The sequence below is a fragment of the Capsicum annuum genome, chromosome 12 (genome assembly GCF_002878395.1).
Source record: "Capsicum annuum cultivar UCD-10X-F1 chromosome 12, UCD10Xv1.1, whole genome shotgun sequence".
Classification (NCBI taxonomy): domain Eukaryota; kingdom Viridiplantae; phylum Streptophyta; class Magnoliopsida; order Solanales; family Solanaceae; genus Capsicum; species Capsicum annuum.
In genome coordinates, this window is record NC_061122.1 from 73,324,781 (window position 1) to 73,343,450 (window position 18,670).

The window sequence follows — 18,670 nt, forward strand, 5'->3', positions numbered from 1 at the left end:
GGGGGGGGGGGGGGCTAAGTCCCAAGCCACCTCCACAGCTCCTCTTCGTAAAGGTGCCCCTTCAGCTTTCGAGAGTAGTCTCAACCGGTTATATTCTTTGACTAACCTCCAGGAGACGAAAGCTTCATCAGATGTTGTCACCGGTATGTTACGAATCTTTTCTCGTGATGTTTATGTATTGATTGATCCCGGGTCTACTTTATCTTATGTGACCCCTTATGTGGCTGTTGGTTTCGGGTTCGAGCCCAAAATTATTTTTCTTATCGCTTCCACAAAACCGCCCCTCTATGTCATAAGTGGCTACTCCTCCATTCCTTTATACTTAGCTCGTATTGACTCAGTACATTTCTTAAAGAGTTTAGATTTTTAGCATTCTTAGTATAAAAAATATTCTACACTATCAGATAAATTTGACTTGCTATTGCAGGTTCTCAATTTTTTACATAAAAATTGAAAAGAAAAAAATGGATAACTTGAAATTGCAAATTATGTTTACCTGATAATGTAGAATATTTTATATAGTGAACAAAACTTACATTCCTCCTTATTTTTTTTAATTAGAGATTATTTTACTAAATTAACCTTATTAATGGTGTTTTAGAACTTTAAATTTAACTATTATTACCTTATGTTGTTTCTCTATTTAACATTAGGAGTAGAAAGGAGAAAATATAATAAAATTGCCTTCATTTAATAAATTGAAAAAATATTTTAAAACAACTATTTATAGTACAAGATCTTGTAAAATAAAACGGAAAGAGTAAGATGAGAACAATTTAGTACTCCTTTTAAGTTGAAATTTGTTCCAGATATATTGCAATAGACTCAATAATATTTAAATAGTTCCTTGTTATTTTCTAAGCTAAGAATTGAATAGAATAATGAATGAAATTCTAATATTAGTCATCGATTTTTAATTTTGTAATCTATATCAATAAATCAATTTTGTAACTGAGTCATCGATTATAATTCGATTTTCAAGGACCCTTGTTATGTGCCAACAAAATTGAATAAAACATTTAATGCATCTACTTGAATTTAATTATAAGCCAAAGCTATTGTATAAGCTGGAAAAGAATAAGGGAAAAGTACACAAATAGCAAACTTAACCCTTTAACTAAGCGCTTATAGTAGAAGTTTCATAATTACCTAAAATATCAACTTGTATTTTGTACTTGAGGCCATTTTTATTCACAAAATACATATATTAATGTCTCAACAACCCCTTATTTTTCACTACTCTGTTGAGATAAATAAGGAATGATTTAACCACTATAATTATGCCATACACTTAAATTTGAAGATTCCTTTCCATAATGAATTCTTATAAACGAATACATACTTGCTTTTCAAAAACTCAATTAAATTCGAATGAAAGTATACAAATGCAAATACATTTATACAACAAATTACAAATATATTTACATGACCCATATGTATAAATATAACAACATTTGTATAGATATACAAATCAGTACCCATCAGCTAAATACATTCGTAAATATACAAACAATTGTACATTAAATATACATCTCTGAATATATACAAATACAAATACATTTACATGACCCATATGTATATATATACAACAACATTTTTGTATATATATATAAATCAATACCCTATAACTAAATATATTTATAAAATATACCAATACTTAGACATTACAAATACAACAATGTTAAATACATATAAAACAAATCTATCAGTAATAAAAAAAATGATTGAACATATAAAATGACTTAAATAATAAATAGATACTAAAAAAGTTACAAAACTTAAGCTACCTCTTTCCTTAATCTTCTTCAGAATCACCTTCTGAAGATTTTTCAACTTCTGGTGGATTATCATAAACTAAATTGATAGGGAGTATACCTCTATTAGATCTTCTATATGATGTGTGTTTTGCCATTAAAGCAGAACCTCCACAATTTCATAAATAAAATCAATAAGAAAATGAAATATGACAACGATGGTAAAGAAAAAAAATACAAAATACAAATTCGATGAATTTTATGGAAGAGATAACATACAATAGCTGAAATTAATGGTTACTTAAATTTGTGGAACACGATCTTGTATAGAAAATGTGAGAAATATAGTTGAATTTGAAATCTAAAAAATAAGAGAATAATTAAAAAAATTATAAAAGAGATAAAGTCAGAAAAGAAATGAGATAGGTGCAATGACGTGAAATGGGGAGAAGTTACACGTGGTAACAGTGAATAATAATACAGGCTTGGTCCCACTAAAAATATTATTATTTTTGCTATATAACTTAATTTTATAAAAGTTTTGCTATTTATCTTGATTAAGAGATTAAGTTTGCTACTTCTTGTACTTTTTCAAAGATCAAATACTTGATAAATAAAGATGAATTTAGAATTTGAGTTCTGTGAGTTTTGAATGTTAACCTTTTCTTTGGGCGTCTTTGAAAAAACCGACGGTTGACATTTTATTTTAATAAAAGACGTGTTTTTTTTTCATTCTTTAGTTATTAGGTTTATGTAATTATTTTTTTCTTAAAATATACATATTGCAAAAAGCAAAAAAAATCTTGGAGAAAAGTGAGTAAAAGAGTTAAAAAAAAGAAAAAAAAAGGTTTCTAGTGGATTTTGAAAAAAAAAGGTTGCTAGTGGATTTTGAACCCACATCTCAAGAACGAAAGCCTTCAATACTCACGGGTGCACTACTGGACTATCACATAAGCACATCGAAAGAGAGTCAAAAGAGAGTCTCAACATGCGTTAAGGTAGTCCGATAAATCAAACCCAAGTTTTGACCTTCCAAATTACCTCAAAATGAGTCCAATCTATTCAACTATTAGTTCTATGTGAGAAAATGAACCTAATGATACATATATTGCGGCACCCGAAATTTGAGTTCAAAAGTCAACCCCAAGCCTACAATGGTAAAACAAAATTTTTTATTATTATTTATGTTACTCAAGATTCAAGAAGTTCAAATCTAAAATCCCATGAAAATAGAGTTGAAATCAACCTTAAAATCACTAACTGATCAAATTTTGACTTAATCGAAAAACCCCATCTTTCAATCTGAAAAACCTAGATTTGAGAGAAAAGTCATTGATTAATAAAAGGAAATAGAAGAAATATAGACAAACACACCCAAGGTCGAAATCCCAAAAATCCCACATGAATCACCATTACTCGAGTTTCGAAGCTTCAAAAATAGAGGAAATGGCATCTTTGGTTTAAAATGGATTGTTTTAGTGCTGGCAACAATAAACTTCATCGTATTCATAGTCCACTAATTGCAATAGTGATGTGACTTGGATTGGACCCTTTGTGATGCCTATGACAAGACCCAAATTGGACCTCGCTAATTAATCCTTTGCGAACATGGCATAAAGCTACCACACGAGTCTAATTGGGAATTATTTTCCCAAATACTAAGTAATATGCTACGTCCTATGCTAAAGGTTTTCTTATACCAATCTATAGATAATTAAACCCATCATCTGATATAATAAGATTCTACAGCCTTAAAAGGTGTTCTAGCCTAAGGTTTGGGTCACATCTCTTTCCGAAGTACCCTAGTTAGGCTAAGTCATGGTATACAAGTCATCAACCCATAAACCATTAAGTAAAAGATGCAAGAAACATAATTGACACCACATAAATCCATAAATCTAGGTTTTTCCACCAATAAGAGTGGAACCAAAATAGATATCTCATTACCAGGATAATAATATAATATAAGATCCCATACAGTCACGTATAGCAAATAATATTTCAAAAATCACTCAATATTATCTACATAGGCCCCCATACGAGCACATAAATTACCAACAATATTTTTCATGATGTAACCCTATACCCATAGCATGCTTTTACATTATTATTAACTACCCAACCTAGTATAAAAAAATCTAAGCCATAACTTACCTCGAATGCCAAAAACTAATCTAAGAAACCATTAATTTAGAGCGTTCCACTCACGAATAGACACAAAATCAACTACAACATACAAATACAGAATCTACGGGTCAAAAGAAAGCCGATGATATACATATTACCTATTTTTTAGTAGAGGTCAAAATGGACCCACAGAATGAGTTTTTTAAAAGAAATATAAAATCATAATTTAACTGTAGAAACATGTTCTCTATAATTATAGGAGTTTACAACTGAAAATTCATGCAAAAACTGAGGCTCAAATTAAAGAAAAACTATTTTGAAGCTTCATCGACAAAAAACTCCCAAAATCCATTTTAAAAATAAAGAATTTGAAGTTGTTTTGAAGATGAAATCATGATAAAAATGATAATTATAATATTAGGAAATTATCCATGGAAGATATCTTAAAATATCCTTTAGAATCGTCCAAATCCGAGCTCCTAAGCCCCAAAAATGGTGGAAATGATGTTTTGATTCTCAACTTTAGTGGAAACCATGAAAACTAAAATAGAGTTTTGAATCGATATACAATGATTCTATGAGAAAAACATATCAAAAATCATCAAAATCAAAGTTTTCTATCTCCCAAAATGTCGAAATACGAATTTGAGGTCTTATACTCAGTGATGGTCTCATAAGCGACACTTTGATCACTTATGTGACCTAGTTAAAGGGTAAAAGTGTCGCTTACAATATTTGCTTACACGATCATACCAACACCAATAATTTTAAAAAAATATTTTTAACCTCTGTAACTCATTCAAAACCTTATGGACATGATTAAATAGAAATTTTAATTGTAAAACATATTTTAGACCCAATGGAATCATTAAATTTACAAAAAAAGTCGTTATCACAAAATTGATCCCCGGAACCCTATTTACTCTATTTCTGAAATAAGGATAAAAATGGAATCTAAAGGCCATAAAACCGAACCAACCCTGCTACCAACCTAAATTCGACATTCTAGACTCAATGGCAATATCAGATTTTAAAAAAAATCAATTTATTAAATAATCCTATTAGCTTCACCATCTGTCTTTGGATGAAAAGTTGCATTGAGATGAACTTGGGTACGAAAACCTAAAATGCCTTGGCTTTTGACCCTTAGAAAAATTTCCTAAGTTTTTATTTTTGGACAACATACAACTCTAGGGTGCTAGTCGTATACTTCGATACGGTTTAGGGCGTTCTAGTTATATGTTTGTCAGTGACTTTTTGTTGGTTTATTTCCAAGGTACTTATGGACTCCTTACTATAAGTATGTTAAGGTACGATTCATATGTGGTTAGGTCGTATAATGCCTTGTGTCTAGTCTAGTGCATTCTATCTAAGGAACGGGAGGTAGGGTACCACTCATATGTTAAGATATGAGTTGGCCCTTGTGTGGTCATATGTTGTTCAGTATAAGGGTTTAAGTTAAGGTCTAAGGTACGAGATATGGTACCACTCATTCCCTAAGGTACAATTTAGGAGGTATGGTCGTACCCACCTGGGACCAAGTTTTCAGCTTTTAAGCTAAAGGTATTCTAAATATTTCACACCTCAAAACCGTTAAGTCCCCATGTCTTAAAACATGTTGTGGCCTCTCATAAAACACTATTAGAAGATTAAACACTCTCTAAGATCTCTTTTGAATATTGGGGCCAGGGTTCTTCAAAGATGGTTATCTTGAGGCTTAAGAGTCAAATTTCTTCTATGAATCATCATGAATAAGGGATGTGACACTTCCCTCATTGTTTGTTTATAAATATCATGTGTTTTAAAGTGTAATTATGATTCTTAAATGGTGGTTTATTAAAAAAAAATTGAAGGTTGTTTTACACATAATTGATTATTACTTACTCTTAGTTTAACTTGTGTTTATACAAGTTGTTGGTGATGGTTTGCATATGTGGGTGCTTGGTAATTATGGTTTAACAAATGGGTCATGGGTTACCTTAAACTTGATGGTTTTTACCTTTATTTTGGCCATGGTAATGATATGCCCTCAAAGTATTTGTGAAAATGCCTAAGAGTATAAACAAGTCACATGTTAAATAGTGTTTTGAACTAAGATGTTGGCCTAATGAATATGAATTGTTGGTAAATGATTTTACAAAGGCATTGTTGGCCATGTAATGATTTAAGTAGTAACCCTTGTTGTTTAATTGGCTACAAAGGGCTTGAGTCCCTAAACATTAAATAATTTATATCCTTATTAGACAATGGGTTTGAGTCCCTAAACTTTTAATTGAACAAGTGTCTTTGTTAGACAATGGGTTTGAGTCCCGAATTCAAATGAATGATAGGTTGATTGATAATTGTAATGGCATGTTTTACGCTTGCAAGTAGTATTGGTATGATGATACCAAAGGAGTGCCTTTGGTAAGTAATTGACTTAACAGTTGTGTTTGTGAAATGATGGTTTGAAATTGGGCTTAAAAGAAAGATATGTAACCAGGTTGTGAAAGTAGAGTCTAAAGGACTAACGCTATAAATCTTGCTAGCTGGTGCAGGTATCTTTTGACTAGGTGGTTTTAGTCCCACAAATAAAAATATGAATGGGAGGTTTGATTCCTTCATAATACATGTATTGGTTCTGAAGTCACCTTGATTATGCCGGGATGTTTGAGTACCCCATATAGGCATATACAGATTTGGATATTCTCTGGTTTGTGCAGCTACACGCACTGGGACCCTGCCATCTAGGGGAGAGTTTGGCCAATATAGCCCGTGGGTGCTTTGTTATATGATGGTCATGCTACACAACCCAAGTTACTGATTTCATAGTTCATATTAATCATGTTTCCTATCTCTTAATAGTATAAATATATATATTTATGTATGTATTGCATTGGTATATGCATTGATTGATTGGTTTTGAACTTTTGGCACTATTTTATCCTTATCCTTGAGTTACATGATAATTCTCCAACAGCTAACCATCTTTTATATTGTATCACCATGCGATGCAGGTGTTGGTCATACTATACCTCCTACTCAGTGGTCGAACTTCAGGGACAACTTGTTTTGACTTGAAGTAGTGAGCTTCCATACTTTGGAAGGCTTAATTTCTTGTTTTAATTTGTTATATTTTCATTGGTTGGTATTAGACATTGGTTTTTTCTATAGTCGAGGACATGTCGCAACCGTATTGTGTTTGATTTTGGATAGAGGCTTTGTGAGACTACTATGGGTTGGTATGGGCGGTGTCGGTAGTAGTTCAACATTAGTATTTGTATTGAAGTTGATACCATATGAATTAATTTGATTCATGATTGTTCTATTTTATTATGGTATGGATATGAACCTGGTTATTATTTTGGTTTTGGTTATGGTTGTTGGTTGTCATTGGATGGTTAGACTTGTTTGGGTTGGCCATGGTCTTGGAATTATCACAAAGTATTTGAGTTGATAATTACTATATATTCTTATATGTTCAGAATTCATCCAACTCAAGGTAAATGATTGGAGGTTGGATTGTATATAGCGGTATTCTCCGGTCGTTGAATAACTTATGGTACCTATTATGTCAAGGTCATGGTTTGAGTCTTGTTAAGTTGGTATTAGAGCTTCAGGATCATGGTCAATTGGGAGTCCACAAAGCTGTATCGAGTAGAGTATCTAATAATGGTTTTTAGCATGCCACACTCATATGGGAGAGGTTACATGGCATTTAGGAATATTTCACTTTCTTGTTGCCTTATTTCGAGCTATAGAGTCTATGATCTTGGATTGTTTTTATTACTATTTTCTTGTATTTCATATCTTGCATTGAATATGTGAAGCTCACAAAACTCCTTTGTCCCCACAGAGGAAAATGTTCATAGAACAGGCTCTCCCAGGGGCTCCATACTTGTTCTAGGGATCCAGTTCCTGATTACCCTAGAGTTCCACTGGTTCTCTCTGGTCCTTCTTAGGCTAATGTGATGAATGCAGACTTTTGTTAGTTGATTCATATAATTTCTCAGTTGGTAGCTTCTCAGGCTAAGTGCAGTGTATCTGCTACTCCATATTCTGAGGCCATAGGGTTGGCAATTTCATAAGGTTAATTCATTTGAATTTTATGGGTGTTAAGGTGCAGGAGGATCCTCAGGGATTTTTGGATGAGATGGAAAATATTTTTAGGTTTATATATGCCTTGAATATGGAAAGGGTGGAGCTTTATATCTACCAGCTGAAGGATGTGGAGTACCAATGGTTTGAAGAGTGTGATCAAACAAGGGGTGACACTGATGAGTCATCGCTGTGGGAGGATTTCACTAATGTATTTCTAGACTACTTCTTTCCTTAGGAGTTGAGAAAAAATAAAGCAGAAGATTTTGTTAATCTGAAGCATGGGAAGATGTCGATCAAAGTGTATGCCTTAAAGCTTCACCAGCTATCTCGGTATGCTCCACAGATGGTGTCTGATATGAGACCCCGAATGAGGTAGTTCTCTTTAGGACTGTCTCATGAGTTGATCCTTGAAAGTAGGGATGCCTTGATTATCAAGGATATAGATATCTCTAAGATAGTTGTTTATATGGGGAAAGTAGAGAAACAAAAAAGGAACTAGTTTGAATTTAGTGAGAGGCAAAGGAAGAAATTTAGGCTTTATGAGCAAAGTGGTAGAGATGGTGATAAGTGGCTGAAGAAGAAGTGGGGGAGTTCTCGTTCTTTCTCGGTAGCTAGTACTTCTTAACCAAAGTATTCGGTGATCATCGACCTCAGCATGATGGTGGATCTTGATGAAACGACCCGAACCAAGGCCTTATCATAATGTGCATCCCAAGTCTAGCCAGGACTGGAGACCACTCTCGTTACCCAACCCAACAAACCTATGCATATCTTGAGTTGGATATATTTAAAATGTATAACAAGATAGTGTTATTGTGTAATCTAAGACTCTGGGATTGGTATATGAACTTGACCACCCAAACGAGTCCAAACCATCCGATGCCCATACCAACAACCAATTGCCAAACCAAATCATAAATGAAAACTATAACAATAACTAAACCAAGTTCCATAATATAATATAAAGGATGGAACAGTGAGAAATTTAGTGCAACGATATCATCCCTAATACCAAGGACAATACTAGGGCTGACACCACTACCGATACCACCTATACCAACTCATTGTAGTTCCACAAAAGCCTCTAAACAAAAGAAAACCAATATCAGGTTGGTACATTCCCCCAAGCATAGCTAAAACCAATATCTATAAATGAGCCATAGTGTGTAAAAACATACATGAACATAAAAAATAGTCTTCTGCAAAATAAAAACTCAACACTTCAATCCAGTAGCAGATCCTGAATCCGAGCACAAAGAAGGAGGTGTAAAATAGTTGATCCCTGCATCGTGTTGGGATACAACCGCTAGAGGATGGGTTAGCGGGTGAACGCTAGCAAGTACTCAGGATAAGGATAAAATAATGACATACAGTAAAACCAAGTAAACCAACCACATGCATATAATCCATACCTATAATATATATAACCATGCTAGGAAAGGGAACTGGGTTTAGTATGCTTTTAAAACCATTAACCTGGATATGTGTATCTTAACCCTCCTAGAACCACCATGGGATAAATGGGTCCAGTGTAACCCCATGTATGGGCCACGATGCGTGTAGACGCATGAACCAGAGATACCATAAGAGTAAGATATTCCTAAGTACCCTTCTCTCTCTATGATACATATGTACAGTGTACTTAGAGGATTCCCATGTACCTCATAGTATCATATATGGTCGCTATGACCAACCCCTCTTGTTGGAAAACATGAGTTTCTAGTATCCATCTATTAGACTCGCACCTTCATAGTTATTTATCATATCCCTCTATTACTGTGCAATCAAAAACATTTCCAACCAACCAAAGAATCATACCATTATTATTAACCAAGGCTATGAGTAGTGGTATTGTCATACCAACTATAGCTTGCAAGCAATATCCTTAGCAAACCTTTTAATATAAATAGATTTCCATGTACCCATAGATTACATTATCAAGTTAACTTAGGGAATCCTTTGTATCCCACAAGTATTCCATTATTATAATTTTTTGGGGGAGTCCTATGTACCCTGCAAGTCGTTCATTAATATGTTTACTTAGGGGATTCCATTGTACCCCATAATGATTTCAATGAACCATAACCATGACCACAAAACCATTTTATTTAACCATTCCAAACCATTTACACCATTTAGGTTTCCATTACCAAACCCTACAATGCAATAGCTCTATTAAAAGTCTAATAACATAGTAAAAGTATTATCAAAGGCATTTTATAAAATATGTTGGGGACGTAGTGTTTCAAAAAACAAATCCAATTACCAATTAACCATTCCCATGCAAACAATTTTCTAAACCACCATTAACACATGTAAGAACATAATTAAAACATGGGAAAACCATAACCAAGTATTTAATACCAAAACCCCAACATATATTTGAAAACCCTAAAATTATACAATAATCATGCCTTGAAAATATTGTATAAACCATGCCTTTAGTTGGAACTAATAATGAGGTAAAATCATCTTGCCTTAAATTAAGTAGATGATGGAAAGAAATAACCAACACAAGCCCCAAATGATCACCTTAGTGAAACCCTATCCTTCCTTTACCAAAAAGCAATAAAGAGGATTAGAGAGTGTTTTCTAAGTGTTAATAAATAGAATAATAAGGAAAATACCCTCCCAAGTGTGATATAAGTTCTGGAGTCATAATGGGTTAAAATAAGAAATGTCCAGATTACCCCCAACTTAGCTACATAAAATCCCTGTACGTGGCTATGACTCCACCATAATAGTTGTACCATCCAATATGACTGGTACCCACCACTAGTATCCTAGAACTCCCTTAGACCCTCCCCATTGGTCAACATACGACCATGAAAGACAAACCGTATCTAATGATACGACTAGTACCCTCAACCCGTATCCATATCAAAACCAAAAGGAGTTGAGATTGTCCAATATATGAGTGGGATAATACAACTCATAACCTCTCTCATGACCCATGGTGATCCACTCATACTCAGATCTAAGTTACTTCACTAAGTCTTAGATTAAGTGAAGAAAAACCCAACCTTACAACCCATATCCAACCAAACAACTCATACCAACCCAAGCCGTACCCATTTTAGAAATCAATCCAACCCTCAAAACATAACTTGTTAGTATACGACCAACCTTACTAATCATACCCTAATATACGACTAGTACCCCTAGTCATACCTAGACCAGAAACCAGAAATCCAAGAAATTTCCTAAGGTTCCTAAACCCAGGGTGTTTTACCTAGGCACAGGGTTCCTAATATCAGGCTAATGGGCTTAGTTAGCTCTATCCCACCCTCATTATAGATTTTATGGGCGATCGCACCATGGGTTTTATGAGAAAGGGAAGAGCAGGTGTTTTTATTATGGACAGATTGGTCACATGCAGCGTGACTGTCATTCTAGAATAACTTCTTGGGCTAAAAAGTTTTGGTTTCCTCTTTATCTTCTTCTGGACCAAAGGGTGCTATTTCTATATCTGTTTCTTCTTTTGCTACCGACATTGATCGAAATTGATTATATAATCTTCAATATCACCACGATTCTAAGGCATCTCCCGATATTATCATGAGTATGTTGAAACTTTTCTCCTGTGATAAGTATTTTTTACTTGATCCTGGGCCTACTTTTCTTATGTAATCTTTTTTGTGGCTGTATATTTTAATTGTGGTCCTTAATTTATTTCTAATTATTTTTTTGTATCTACCTTGATTGGTAACTGTGTGATTGCTAAAATAGTCTATAGGGTGTGTGTGGTATTTGTTACTGGTAGAGAAACTCTTATGGATTAGAAAGAGTTAGATATGGTTGAGTTTGATGTCATATTAGGGATGGATTTGTTGCATTCGTGTTATGCTTCCTTAGATTTTCAGACCCATAACGTCATGTTTAAATTCCTTAATGAACCAATCATTGTATGGGAAGGGGGTTCTTTAATGCCTAGGAGGAGGTTCATCTCATATCTTAGAGCCTGAAAGTTAATCTCTAAAGGGTATTTGTTCCTTCTCTAGAATCTGTCCTTGTGGTTAATAAGTATCCTGAGGTTTACCCTAATGATCTTCCTGGCATCCCTCCCGATATGAAATTGATTTTGGGATTAATCTTTTTCCAGACACTTGTCCTATTTCCACTCCTCTGTATAGAATGGCTCTGGATGAGTTGAAGAAGCTTAAGTAGCAATTGAAGGATCTCTTAAATAAAGATTTTATCCATCCTAGTATGTCTCCTTGGGGGTGCTCCAGTATTGTTTGTGTGCAAGAAGGGTGGTTCCCTTTGGATGTGAATTAACTATCAACAGTTGTATAAGGTGGCCACAAAGAATAAGTATCCTCTTTCTAGGATCAACGATTTTTTGTATCAGCTTCAAGGTGCAAAGTGTTTCTCTAATATTAATCATAGGTTAGGTTATCACTTAAGATTAGGGAGGTGGATATCCCTAAGACTACTTTTGAAACCCGGTATGGTCACTATGAGTTCATAGTTATGTCTTTTAGGTTAACTAATGCCCCGACAATTACTAGAGGAGATTTGTGGAATTTTTTTTTACTGTAGCTGCCCTATTAACTAATTCATATGAAGTGAGATATTGCTATCTTTGTACATCATTAGATAACTAATTCATGGATTTCATTACCATTCTTCCTTGGTCTCAGTATCAATGTGATTTGATTTGGTTCATTATGAATAGGATGACTAAGTTCGCTTACTTTTTGCCAGTGAGGACTAGTTATTTGGTGGAGAATTATGCTAAGTTGTATATTGAGGTGATCGTGAAGTTGCATGGTGCTCCAATTTCTATTATTTCAGATTATGGTACTCCGTTCTCATTGCATTTATGGAAGTCATTTTAGAAAGGTTTGGGGAATAAAGTGTGCCTTAGTACAAATTTTCACCTGCAGTCGGATGGCCAAGCGAAGAGGACCATTCAAACATTAGAAGATATGCTTCGTGCTTGTTTGATCTACTATGGTGGAATTTGGTTCGACCATCTTCCTTTAGTTGAATATGCTTATAATAATAGTTATCACACAAGAATTGGTATGGCTCCTTTTGAGGCACTGTATGGTAGGAGATGTCGTTCTCCTATTAGGTGGTATGAAGTTGGTGAGGAAAAATTATTTGACCCTAATTTGGTTCACCAAGCCTTGGAGAAGGAGAAAGTGATTTGGAATAGATTGAAAGCCACTCAAAGTTACCAAAATTCCTGTGTGGATATAAGGAATAGAAATTTGGAGTTCAATATTGGTGATTGAGTTTTCCTAAAGGTATTTCCCATGAAGGGAGTGATGCTTTTTGGTCTAAAAGGGAATTTAAATTCTTGGTATGTTTGTCCTTACTTGGTTTTGAAGAGGGTCGGTGATCTTGCCTATGAATTGGAGTTGCCTCCAAGTTTGAGCTCCATTCATCTGATTTTCCATGTCTCTATGTTGAGAAAGTATGTGGGTGATCATTCTTAAGTTGTTCATTTAGAAGGGTTAGGTATTTCGGATTCCTTATTTTATAAGGTAGTCCAAGTGGATATCTTGGGTCATCAAGTTTATTGGTTGTGGACAAAGGATGTGGCTTTGTTAAAGGTTCTTTAGAATAACCATAAGGTTGAAGAAGCTACTTGGGAAGCAGATGAGGACATGAATTCTAAGTATCTATTCCTATTTTCTACTACCAGAATTTATGCGGAAGGTATGCGTTCTTCATCCTACTTTTGTTTTCAAACTTTGTTAAATAGAAAACTTGATTTCTTTGCATCTTTGTTTTTTAACTTAGTTAAAAGTTAGAGTTGATGTGTTGATGTGTTAACTCGTTCTTGTGCTTGCCTTACCCGTTATTTGGGGCATAAATGATCCAAGTGCGGGAGAATTTAAACTCCTTTGCATATGACCCTTAGAAAAATTATTTGAGTTTTTATTTCTGGACAACATACGACTCTAGGGTGCTAGTCGTATTCTTAGATGTTTGGGGACTTTTAGTCATATCTTTGTCAGTGAGTTCTTGTTGGTTTCTATACATGGTAAGAAGGAACTTATTAAAAGTATGTCAAGGAATGAGTCGTATATGGTTTGGTCATCTGATGACTTTTGTCTAGTCTAGTGCATTTTGTCCAAGGTACGGGTGGTAGGGTACCACTCGTATGTTATGATATAAGTTGTCCTTTGTGTGGTCATATGTTATTTAGTATAGGGTTCAAAGTTGAGGTCTAAGGTATGAGATAGTGTACCAGTTGTAACCTAGGGTATGCCTTAGGGGGTATGGTTGTACCCTCCTGCTACCAAGTTTTCAGTTTTTAAGCTGAAGGTATTCTAGGTATTTCCTACCCCAAAACCCTTAAGTATTTATGTCTTAAATTATATTATGGCCTTTCATAACACACTATTGTAATATTAAGCACTCTCTCAAAAATTAGGGCTAGGTTTCTTTGAAGGTGGTCATGTTGAGGATTACGAGTCAGATTCTTCTGTAAATCTTTGATGTTGGGTGCATCTATCCTAATGTTACTATTCTAGCCTATTTATACTAATTTTGAGGATGATTCATATGATTAATGTCTTTATAACAATATAAATATGAATCTAAGTGTCCATGTATGTGTTTACAATGTTTAATGGTGTTTTTACATGAGTTTTGATTCAAATTGATCATTTAGAATTTAACCGAGAAAACTAGTGTGAATAGCTTGAGCTAGGTATTTGTCTAGTCTATCGTGTTATGTTATAACATGTTTAATGAGTTCCTAATGTTGTTATTGTGTATTTATATGTGAAAAAACTTGGTTATAATGTTCAAGGGTCACTTTGATCAAGGCAAGAGTCAAAACAATAAACTTAAGATCAATGTGGGCAAGCCTAGTCTTAGCTCATTTTTCTACTTCACTATCTTGGATGTTATGTTGTTTTGAGCTTTAAATTGTTGTTTTTAATGATATAGAATGCTTATTTAATGGATTACTATGATATATGAAGGACATAAATGCTTCAAATCAAGTGGAAGGAAATCAAAAAGGATTGGAATGTATCAACGAAACCACAATACACAACTTGACACAATTTGGATACCTGGAATATCCAGGGTGCGTGAGGACTGTAGGAGTCTCCTATTGACACGTGCAACACACCATTGGATTCAAAATGGACTCAAAATAGTGACCCACCAGCAGATCCTGGTCCTAAAATCGATGAAGGAGGTACCGCATCGCGGTAATGAGCAAATTGGCAATTGTCATATCGAGAATCTTAATGAGATTACACCGCGATTCAATGAGCATCAAAAGTGGAATAATTGTAACCAGTTGAAGAAGGACAACTTGGAAACCTAATCCTATTCGGTTTATGACTTGTCTTCTATAAATATAACATCTTAAAGCATGTTTTGGACATCTTGGAAACCCTGATCTACTTGGAAATCATTGGAGGCTACCATAACTTCTCTTTAGGTTTTATATTATTTATTTTTAGTTTCCTTATGGTTTTAATCATTCATACAATTATTTGGATGTTGATTATGGCCATGAGTGGCTAGACACTCCCCTTCCAGGGTGAAAGCCAAGAACATGAGTACTATTATTTTGAATTAATTTTGGTTTATTTGCTTATCATTATTGCTTGTTTGTTTATTCTTGATTTAAATATTTGATAGATTGATCACCAAAAAAAATACTTCTATTATCACCTTGTGATATCGGGAGAGGAAATCGAGAGATAAAATATGAGAATGAACAAATTATTATTTGTATTCTTTTATGAAAAAAGGAATCCAGATTAGCATCTAAGATAGGGATATACTTAGAAGCCTTACTTGATTCATATGTAGGATAATAGCTTAAAGAACTTGATTGGATTTTTACATCCCTGCTCAATGATGTAGTTGCAATGTCTAAATTAGGTAAACAATTAGAGGTCGGAAGACCATGATCATACAATTAACACTACGAATCAACAACCAAGATAAGCAAGTTAACGAATGAAGTTCAATAACATAGTATGATTGTTCAAAGTTCTTTAACCCTAGGCTTTACTCCATTGACTATTTCAAGACCTATTGATTCCTTTACTTCATTATACAAATATTCAAAACTCTATTTTGCTTACTCTTGCATTATTGAATCTAAATGATGAAATAGAATAGAATCGTTGTTGAGTTAAGTCCCTATGGGATCGATACTCAGCTTTCTTGAAGGACACTTTAATACTTGATAGACCATGTACAATTGCATGTGTGCTTAGGCGCTGTCAAGTTTTTGGCGCAGTTGTCAGGGTCTTGTAATATGACAACTGTTTTATTGTTAGTTCTACTTTTAGATTTCTTTGGTGTTTTTATGCTTGATCTTGGTTGTGTAATTTTAGGAAACAGGTTTACAAAGTAGTAATCCGGTAAGGTATCAAGACTTGGTTGAACCAAGTTATGAACCTGAGCAATTTTTCCATCAACGAAGGAGACAAGCAATCCTTCTCCCCTAGATTTTGCTAATCCAAGCAGACTAAGAGAATCCTTCTCAAATGGCTCAGTAACAACAAGTAGCCCGTAGGATAGCCAGAGAATTGGCAATCCCACTTCCAACTAATTTGACCTCCCCGTTTAAGAAGTCGGCAGCTGGAGGCCATTTTGAGCTTAAATAGAATATGGAATAGCTTTTGATTAGCAATGAACAGTTCACACAGATTTCGCATAAAGATCCACAGGTCGACTGGTGTAATTTTCTAGAAATCAGTGATACATTCATTCCTATGGGGGTGAATATATATTATGTGAGGATGACGTTTTTCCCCTTTTCATTATTGGGGAAAGAAAAAAAGTTGTTCAATGCTGAACCGATATATTCAATTGCATCATAGGACGACATGGCTAAAAAATTCCTTATCCAATTTTTCCCTTCTGGCAATACTGTGACAATTCGTAGTGAGATAGTGTGCTTCAACTAGAAGCCAGAAAAGAATCTTTATCATTCTTGGGAGCGCTTTAAAAGACTTATTTGGGACTTTCCACATCACCAATAGTCCAATGAGGTACTTGCTTTTACTTTCGTAGAGGCTCTTAATCACAATACAAAAATATTACTAAATTTAGCTACAGGTGGTCAAGCCCTTGAGATGACATATGATGAGCTATATATTTTATTGAACCGCATAGTTCAAGGAAATAAAAAATGACATTCAGATTTGAGGAGCGCTACAAAAAGAATTGAAAATGTATTAGAGGTTAACCAATTCACTGCCATATCTTCTCAGATCCCTGTATTGCAAAATCAAATTAGCAGTCTAAAGTTGGGAGTATCACGGCCTACAACCACAATCAATGCAATCCAACAAGCTGTAAATTGGTCCGAATTTTACGGGAATAGTGGCCCTTCTGTGGTCGTGTATGTTTCAAATACAAAATCGATAATGTATTTGGGAAATTCTCAAAGGCCAAATGCTGGTAATGACTACAACATGAAGTGGCAGACTTAGCCGTGGAATGCACAACAATAGGCAATTCAGCAACCACAGGCACATGGAAATCAGTCAACTAGAAACATGGAAGAGATGATGAAGTAGATTTTGGCTAATCAACCATAGTTGGCTACGGATGTAAAAAATCAGCAAGCTACCATGAGAAGTTTATAGTTGTAGTTGGGGCAGTTATTATAGACATTAAATTCCAGGCCTCAAGGTGGGTTTCCAGGAGATATAAAAAATTTGAAACAGGTTATGGAAATCATATTGAGGAGTGGTAAAGAACTTTATAGAGACCCTTCAAAGGCAACTAAGGAGGTAGATGCTAATTATATAGTGACCAAATAGGTAAATGACAAAGTTGCTAAAAAATTGAGTAAGTCTGAGTACTCGAAAGAAAAAAATGTTGAAGAAGTGAAGCTCCCACAACTACCCTTTCCATAAAAGCACAGGAAAGAAAAGGAGGATGCATATTTTAAGAAGTTCTTTGACACGTTCAAAGATCTTCACATTAACCTTTTTCTTTTAGATGTTTTACAGGGTATGCCAAAGTATTCTATGTACTTAGAGGATGTGGTTTATAATAAGTTTAAGTTACAGGATGTGGAGTTGGTAGCACTCACTGAGGAGTCTAGTTTTATGGTTACTCAAAAGAGGCTGAAAAAGCTTAAGGACCCTGGGAAGTTCACTCTCCCCATTCAAATTGGCAATAATGAAGTAGTGCAGGAACTTTGTGATTTCGGAGAAAGTATCAACTTGATGCCCCTATCCTTGTTCAACACATTGGGCTTGGAAAATCCTAGATCGAGCACTGTGCTTTTGCAATTGGCGAATAGGGTCATAACCCATTCAGAAGGAAAACTACAAGACGTCCTCATAAAGGTTGGTAAACTCATTATTCCTAATGACTTTATTTATTTTTATTTAAAAGTAGATGAATAGGTACCAATTATCTTGGGGGGCCTATTTTTAGCGACGGAAGGAGCTTTAATTGATGTAAAAGAAGGTACGCTCAAAATGAGGTTGGAGGATAAAGAGGCAGTTTTAAAAGTCTACAAACCTCTTAACACACTATCCCACCATAAAGACTTATGCATGATTTCTGTAATTGAGAGGAATAAGTGTGGGGTGGTGGATTTTGTTCCATGAAAAATCTCTTCGAACTGCCTCATTAAGCGGCTTAAGCCAAAACCACTACTTCCCAACATAATGATGATTGATCAACCTAAGAAGGCTATAGTTGAGAAAAATATTGACCTTGAGAGTTTATACTCAAGAGGTCAGAAATGAAAG